Genomic DNA, 8,900 nt, shown 5'->3' with positions numbered 1-8,900 from the left:
TCCATCATTCTTTTGCTTACCACACCACCCCAGTTTGGACCCAGCCATATGCAAATCAGTCTTGACCCTGTTACATGTGGGAACAGTCCAGCCCGAACTGCCAAGCCAGGTTCTCCCTGGACCGGAAACATGCATCCTGGGACCGGTTTCAGGGCACTTCCCTTTATCAGCCAGGCTAGCTTGAATCCAGGGGTGTAGTGAGCACGGGACACACGTCTAGGCATACCCTTCCCACTCATGGCGATATCTGCAAAAGAAACAATTAATGGACGGAATGCTGGACAATGCAAGCATTCACCCCCAGTCACAAGGATCTGGGTTAAATACATCATTCTTTTGCTCACCACACCACCCCAGTTTGGACCCAGACATATGCAAATCAGTCTTGACCCTCTTGCTTGTGGGAACAGTCCAGCCCAAACTGCCAAGGCAGATCCTCCCTGAATCAGAAACAAGCATTGTGCAACCGGTTTCAGGGCATCACCCTTCATCAGCCAGGCTAGCTTGAATCCAGTGGTGTGGTGAGAACGAGACCCAATTCTGGGCATACCCTTCCCAATCAGGGTGACATATGCAAAAAAAACAATTGATGGACGGAATGCTGGACAATGCAAGCATTCACACCCAGTCACAAGGATCTGGGTTAAATCAAATATTCTTTTGCTCACCATACCACACCAATTTGGGTCCCAGCCATATGCAAATCTGTATGACCCTGTTCCTTTTGGGAACAGTCCAGCCTGAACTGCCAAGCCAGGTCCTCCCTGAATCGGAAACAAGCATCCTGGGACCGGTTTCTGGGCATCACCCTTCATCAGCCAGGCTAGCTTGAATCCACTTGTGTGGTGAGAAGGGGAGCCACATCTGGGCATACCCTTCCTACTCAGGGCATCATATGCAAAAGAAACAATTAATGGACGGAATGCTGGACAATTCAACATTCATCCCCAGTCACAAGGATCTGGGTTAAAGCCATCATTCTTTTGATGACCAAACCACTCCAGTTTGGACCCAGCCATATGCAAATCAGTCTTGACCCTGTTCCTTGTGGGAACAGTCCAGCCCGAACTGCCAAGCCAGGTCCTCCCTGGACTGGAAACAAGCATCCTGTGACAAGTTTCAAGGCCTCACCCTTCATCAGCCAGACTAGCTTGAATCCAGGGGTGTAGTGAGCACAGGACCCATGTCTATGCATATCCTTCCCACTCAGGGCGATATCTGCAAAAGAAACAATTGATGGACGGAATGTTGGACAATGCAAGCATTCACTCCCAGTCACAAAGATCTGGGTTAAATACATCATTCTTTTGCTCACCACACCACCCCAGTTTGGACCCAGACATATGCAAATCAGTCTTGACCCTGTTGCTTGTGGGAACAGTCCAGCCCAAACTGCCAAGGCAGATCCTCCCTGAATCAGAAACAAGCATTGTGCAACCGGTTTCAGGGCATCACCCTTCAACAGCCAGGCTAGCTTGAATCCAGTGGTGTGGTGAGAACGAGACCCAATTCTGGGCATACCCTTCCCAATCAGGGTGACATATGCAAAAAAAACAATTAATTTGATGGAATGCTGGACAATGCAAGCATTCACCCCAGTCACAAGGATCTGGGTTAAATCTATCATTCTTTTGCTCAGCACACCACCCCAGTTTGGACCCAGCCATATGCAAATCAGTCTTGATCCTGTTCCTTGTGGGATAAGTCTAGCCCGAACTGCCACGCCAGGTCCTCCCTGGATTGGTAGGAAGGAAGCATCCTGTGACCGGTTTCAGGCCATCACCCTTTATCAGCCAGGGTAGCTTGAATCCAATTATGTGGGAGCACGGGACCCAAGGACTGGACATACCCTTCCCACTCAGGGTTACATATGCAAAGAAACAATTGATGGATGGAATGCTGGGCAATGCAGGCATTCACCCCCAGTCACAAGGATCTGGATTAAATCCATCATTCTTTTGCTCACCACACCACCCCAGTTTGGACCCAGCCATATGCAATTCAGTCTTGGCCCTGTTCCTTGTGGGAACAGTCCAACCCGAACTGCCAAGCCAGGTCATCCCTGGAAAGGAAAAGCATCCTGGGACCGGTTTCAGGGCATCAACCTTCATCATCCAGGCTAGCTTGAATCCAGTGGTGTGGTGAGAACGGGGCCCACATCTGGACATACCCTTACCACTGAGGGCGATATCTGCAAAAGAAACTATTGATGGACGGAATGTTGGACAAAGCCAACATTCACCCCTAGTCACAAGGATCTGGGTTAAATCCATAATTCTTCTGCTCACCCCACCACCCCAGTTTGGACCCAGCCATATTCGAATCAGACTCTTGACCCTGTTCCTTGAGGGAACAGTCCAGCCTGAACTGCCAAGCCAGGCTCTCCCTGGACCGGAAAAAGGCATCCTGGGACCGGTTTCAGGGCATCACCCTTCATCAGCCAGGCTAGCTTGGATCCAGTGGTGTGGTGAGATCGAGACCTACGTCTGGGCATATCCTTCCAACTCAGGGTGACATATGCAAAAGAAACAATTGATGGACGGAATGCTGGACAATGCAACACCACCCCAGTTTGGACCCAGCCATTTGCAAATCAGTCTTGACCCTGTTCCTTGTGGGAACAGTCCAGCCCGAACTGCCAAGCCAGGTCCTCCTAGGACCGGAAACAAGTATCCTGCGACCGGTTTCAGGGCATCACCTTTCATCAGCCAGGCTAGCTTAAATCCAGTGATGTAGTTAGCACGGGACCCACGTCTGGGCATGCCCTTCCTACTCAGGGCAACATATGCAAAAGAAACAATTGATGGATGGAATGCTGGACAATGCAGGCATTCATTCCAAGTCACAAGGATCTGGGTTAAATCCATCATTCTTTTGCTCAGCACACCACCCCAGTTTGGACCCAGCCATATGCAATTCAGTCATGACCGTGTTCCTTGTGGGAACAGTCTAGCCTGAACTGCTAAACCAGGGCATCCCTGCATAGGAAACAAGCATCCTGGGACCAGTTACAGGGCATCACCCTTCATCAGCCAGGCTAGCTTGACTCCAGTGGTGTAGTGAGCAGTGGACCCTCATCTGGGCATACCCTTCCCACTCAGGGTGACATATGCAAAATAAACAATTGACGGACCAAATGCTGGACAATGTAAGCATTCACCCCCAGTCACAAGGTTCTGGGTTAAATCCATCATTCCTTTCCTCACCACACCACCCCTGTTTGGACCCAGCTATATGTAAACCAGTCTTTACCCTGTTCCTTGTGGGAATAGTCCAGCCCAAACTGCCAAGCCTGGTCCTCCCTGGACTGGAAACAAGCATCCTGGGACCGGTTTCAGGGCATCACCCTTCATCAGCCAGGCTTGCTTGAATCCAGTGGTGTAGTGAGTATAGAACCCACTTCTGAAATGACGTTTCGAAGTGAGCTAAAGAATGTTAATGGATTCAACCCAGATCCATGACTGTGGGTGAGTGTCTGAATATTTTCAGCGCTCCGTCCATTATCTTCTTGTGTTTGCCTCGTTTGCCCCATGTTGGCAGGGTATGCCCAGACGTGGGTCCCTTGCTCACTTTGCCACTGGATTCAAGCTGTCCTGGCTGATGAAGGGTATTACCTAGAAACCGGTCCCAGGATGCTTGTTTCCGGTTCAGGGAAGACCTGGCTTGGCAGTTCAGGCTGGACTGTTCCCATGAGGCACAGGGTCAAGACTGATATGCATATAGCTGGGTCTGTACTGAGGTATGTGAAGTGAGCTAAAGAATGATGATAAATTCAACCCAGATCTGTGACTAGAGCTGAGTGTGTGAAAAGTTTCAGCGCTCCGTCCATTTTCTCCTTCTTTTTGCTTTGTTCACCCTAAATTGGCAGAGTATGCCCAGACGTTGGTCCCTTGCTCACTTTGCCACTGGATTCAAGCTAGCCTGGCTGATGAAGGGTGTTACCCAGAAACCTGTCCCAGGATGCTTGTTTCCAGTTCAGGGAAGACCTGGCTTGGCAGTTCGGGCTGAACTGTTCCCATGAGGCACATGGTGAAGACTGATTTGCACATAGTTGGGTCTGAACTGAGGGGGCTAAGTGAGCTAAATAATGATGATGGATTCAACCCAGATCTGTGACTGGGGGTGAGTGTCTGAAAAGTTTCAGCTCTCTGTCCATTATATCCTTGTGTTTGCTTTGTTCACCTCCTTGGATGCATAAGCAAGGCAGCTCTTACCGTGAATATCGTGCTGCTCATCTACTTTGCTTATTTTGCTTTTTTACGGTTATCAAAGCTATGGTAGGGACACTTTTTATTTTCAGTTATACTACCTTGACTCACTGTATTTGTAAGTGAGCCAGATGTATCCCACCCATCATTCATCACCCCCCAATGAAATTTTTGCCACCTGTAACCAAAGTGCAGTATGGGTCAATTAGTGACTGCAGTGTTGGCTGTGCAATGTGCATCTCCTCAGTTAATGGAGGCTTTACAAAGTTTTCAATGCATTGAAAACCAAATACGCAAGGTGGGTTTCCCTTCTCCCACTTAGTCACCTCGTAGTATTTCACGCCTTTATTTTTTTCTAAGTTCTTCAATTCCATCCTACCAAATTAGAAAAGCATTTATTGGCATGTGCCACATTTAATTTTATAACCATGTGAAGTGATTACAGAATATATTTAATAACTTCCCATCACAAATGTATTTTACACCTGTTCAGATTTTTCCCTTGCGACTTGCACGGTCACTGAATAGGCCAAAGATGACGAATTGATGATCAGTGTAGTGGCCTCTTAGTTTCATATAAAAAAACCTCTACCCTATCTTTCAAATCCCTCTACCCTATGGTAGAGTAAGTCAAGTATTCTTTCCTTTCTTATTGCCCTGCGAAGGAATTTGTTGGAAATATTATGTAGTGGTGGGAGAGGCTACTGAGTAAAGTGGGAGTAAGTGCTTGATTTGATGTCAAGTTTGGCATATGGGATTGTTGGACTTGGCCCTTTTTGCAGGGTCATCCCTAAAATGTTTGCCTTTCTCCTAGCCTTTTTTCTGACATGGTGTTGGTGGTTTTAGGACTCTGGGCACTTTAGCATTGCTGTTCAGTGTAAAGTGTGTTTGCTCTCTGTGTTAAATATGGTAAGATTGGTCTACACCTGTTTGGCCTATTTCATTTACCTGTCAGTCCCTTGTAAAGTGGTATCTCATATACCCAGGGCTGGTGTTAGACCTGGCACCATTGGCGTGGGTCTCCCTTCCATTTTTTTTTGCTGTTGCCTCCTGTATTTTTGTTATATGTTTTGCAGGTCTAGATGCTTTTGGGCACTGTGCCACTGCTATTCAGTGCCACAGTGGAAGTGCTCCCTATTGTAAAGTGTTGTATTGGATTAATGACTCCATGATTGATTTATTTGATTTATTTGTCAGACCCTAGTACAGTGCACCCTGTGTGCCCAGGACATGTAAATCAAATGCTGCTGGTGGGATTGCAGCACTGGTTGTGCCACCCACAGAAGCAGCTTGTAAAGTGTGTCTCAGGCCTGCCATTGCAGAGCCTGTGTGCAGTCTGTGACTGTCATGTCGACTTGGCAAGTGCACCCACTTGCCAGTCCCTAAACCTTCCCTTTTCTACATATTAGTCACCACTATGGTAGGACCAAGGGAAGGATGCATTGTATATAAAAGGTAGGACATGCCCTGATGTGTGTTATGTTATGTTAGAGTAATTTTATAGAGCGCACAGCTACCCTACCAGGGTTTCCCAGCGCTAAAACTGAGGGAGAACCAAAACAATAAGGAAGTTACAAGTGAAGATTATTGGTTAAATAGCCAGGTTTTTAAAAGTTTTCGAAAAACCGGAAATGAAGTTTCATTACAAATTGCGATGGGGAGAGAGTTCCAAAGCACTGGACCAAGGTAGGCAAAGGACCGACCACCCATTCTTTTAAGCTTGACATTAGGTACCACAAAATGACCTTGGGTAGCTGATTGAAGCACACAAGAGGGTAAATAGGGGTGAACCAAAGTTTGTAAATACTTTGGAGAAGAGCCAATTTTAATTTTGGCATATAACACATGGCTTTGAACTTCACTCGATTTTCGATCTTAAGCCAGTGAAGTTTATGCAAAGCACTGGAAGTTGAGGAGTTTTTTGGGAGCAGGCATAACAGCCTGGTAGCAGAATTTTGCACAACTTGTAGTTTCCGTATAACCTCCTTATTTGCGCCCAGATAGAGGATGTTACCATAGTCCATTCTCAAGGTCACAAGCACCTGGACTACGGTTTTCTGGGTGGAAGCAGGGAGCATCCAAATGATTTTTTTCAACCATTTTAAGATGGTAAAACAGGTGGCAGCTACTTTTACAGCCTGCTGTTTCATGGATAAATTAACATCAATCAAAACTCCCAAGTTGCGGACACAGGCAGAGGGCTGAGGGAGAGCACCCATCTCACATGGCCAATGCTGAGGGTCCCAGAAATCCTTATTCTTCCCTAAAATGAGGACATCGGTCTTATCGCCGTTGAGCTCTAAAAGAAAAAACTTGGAAGGTCCGCTTGGTAAGAAAAGACGCGAGACAGCTAAGTGCTGTACCAGTAATGCCAGAGGACTGCAAAGATTTTAGTCCACAAAGTGAGTAAGTTGCTGATTAATATGTTTTTCCAAAACTTTGGAATAGATGGGAAGCAAGGAGATAGGCCTAAAATGAGACAGCTGAGAGGGGTCAGCATTGGCCTTTTTCAAGAGAGGAAGAACCATCGCATACTTCCAATCAGAAGGAACAACAGCTTCTTGAATCGAGGCATTCAGTGACTGCATAATCAGAAACAAAGAGAAAGAATATAACTGCTGCAGCACGAAAGCAGGAATAAGATCACGGGGAGAGCCAGATTTAATACTATTTAGGCTCAAGCATGGGAAGTGGCGTACTAGATGCATCTGTCTGCGTAGTTTGTAGAGCAGAATACATTTGTTCAACTTTGTCTACAAAATAGCTTGCAAGATTGTCGCACTGTTGTTTGTTAAGAATAGGTGGCATTGACTGCGTGTCTGAGCCAGCAAGTTTTTTTACCATACTAAACAGAGTGCGTGAGCAGATCTGGGCATTGGAGATAGTAGACGATACATAGTCCTTTCTGGCTAGTTTACAGAGGGCTTGATAATTCTTTAAAGCTGACTTATAGTTAGATTTAGAGTCCTGAGAATAATTCCTCCTCCAGATCCTTTCCAAAGTTTTACATTTGGTTTTCTCAATTTTTAATTGCTCTGTAAACCAGGGGGCAGGTAAACGGTGGTTATATTTCTTTTTTATGTGACATGTCTTGATAGTGAATTACAGCCAATTTTGTTTTTCACTATTGCAAGGCTACTGTTCCCATAGGCCAAAATGGATAGTTTGATTATAACATCTTATACTCCTAACTGACTCAGGGAACTAGGTGGACATTCGAGTTTAGTATGCCTGAACTCAGAATGATAAAATACATATTTTACTGAAGTTGCTTTTAACATTCTATGTTTGAAAATACCACTTTTAGAAATTATGTATTTTCTTAACCTTCCAAGCCTGCCTCTGCTAGGTTGTATATTCCATGTCTGGTTTGTGAGTGACAGGGGCTGGGGTGGCTCCAGGAGACAGGGTGAGTCAGCACAAGGCTGAATAGACCTATCTGCATGAGTGGTGGGAGGAGTAGCACCTGGGCCTGAATAGGGCTGTGCCTGCCTTCCACAATGCTGACTCCACCTCCTGTATTGCGTCTGATGACCCCGGCCCACACTGTCAAAGGAAAGAAGGAGTCCTGTAGACAAGTGCTCCAGGACTGCACAGAACTGGTTTGGACTAGGTACTAAGTACAGACATTCTCTGCCTTCAGAGACCAAGGATTTTGGTGTATAAAAGGGGGGATACAGACCCCAGAACTTTAGATCACTTCTGGGAATCAAGACGACCCTTTGCCAAGGAGAAGAACCAAGGAAGCTGAAGGAGGAGACTGCCCCTGTGATGTGCTGTTGGGGTTTGCCTGCAGTGGTTAATTTATTGACAAGGAAAGGAGAAAAGGAACTTTGTGTGTACTTTTGCAATCTTGAAGAAGAATCTGCAAGTGCTTCAACTGTGCTTGCCTCCTACCTGAAGTCTCAGGGATACAAGACTTCACCACCAGCTCCCCTGAATTCCCTTGCTGTGGAATTCTGCCTGCAGAGAGGTGCCTACTGTTGTTTGGGCACTCTGAGAAGACTGCGAGTCACTGGGAGCTGGAAGCGAGACGCAACAAGGAGAAGCGTGTTACCGCCGCAGCAGTTAGCGTCCCATCACCGAAGAAGCGTGCCACCACTGCAGCTGTTCACCGTTGCATCATCGATGAAGCGCGTCGCAACACAGAAGAAGCGTGTCGCCGCCGCAGAGGTCTTCGTCGCTTCGCATCAAAACACCATTTTCTCGCATCGCACCGGATCATCGCATCGAGGTGCAATCTTGTCCCATCTCACCGGATCACAGTAAGAAACCGACGGATCACCTCCTCTCCGGTAAGGAACTGACGCATTTACCATCTACATTGAACTAAGCTATTTTCTATCATTTTAGAGACTATTTTTGATTACAGTATTGTGGATTTTTGTCGTTTGGTCTTGTGTTAAGACTGGTAAAGAGTACTTATTTTTCTAAACTGGTGTGGTGTCCATTTGTAGTGTTTTCACTGTATTACTGTATGTGTTCACAAATGCTTTACACACTAACTCTGAGATAAGCCTGTCTGCTCGTGCCAAGCTACCAAGGGGTTGAGCATGGGTTATTTTAGAAGTGTACACCCTTACCCTGAATAGAAGCAAGGGTCCCTATTTGGTCACCTCTGCCCCCAGTTCTAACAGTTGGTAAATTAAATGCTACTAGTGTGCTTGCAGCGCTGATTGTGCCACCCACCAA

Source organism: Triturus cristatus, chromosome 4_1 (genome assembly GCF_964204655.1).
Source record: "Triturus cristatus chromosome 4_1, aTriCri1.1, whole genome shotgun sequence".
NCBI lineage: Eukaryota > Metazoa > Chordata > Amphibia > Caudata > Salamandridae > Triturus > Triturus cristatus.
The sequence above is the reverse complement of the archived record's forward strand: the minus strand, read 5'-3'. Positions refer to the sequence as shown.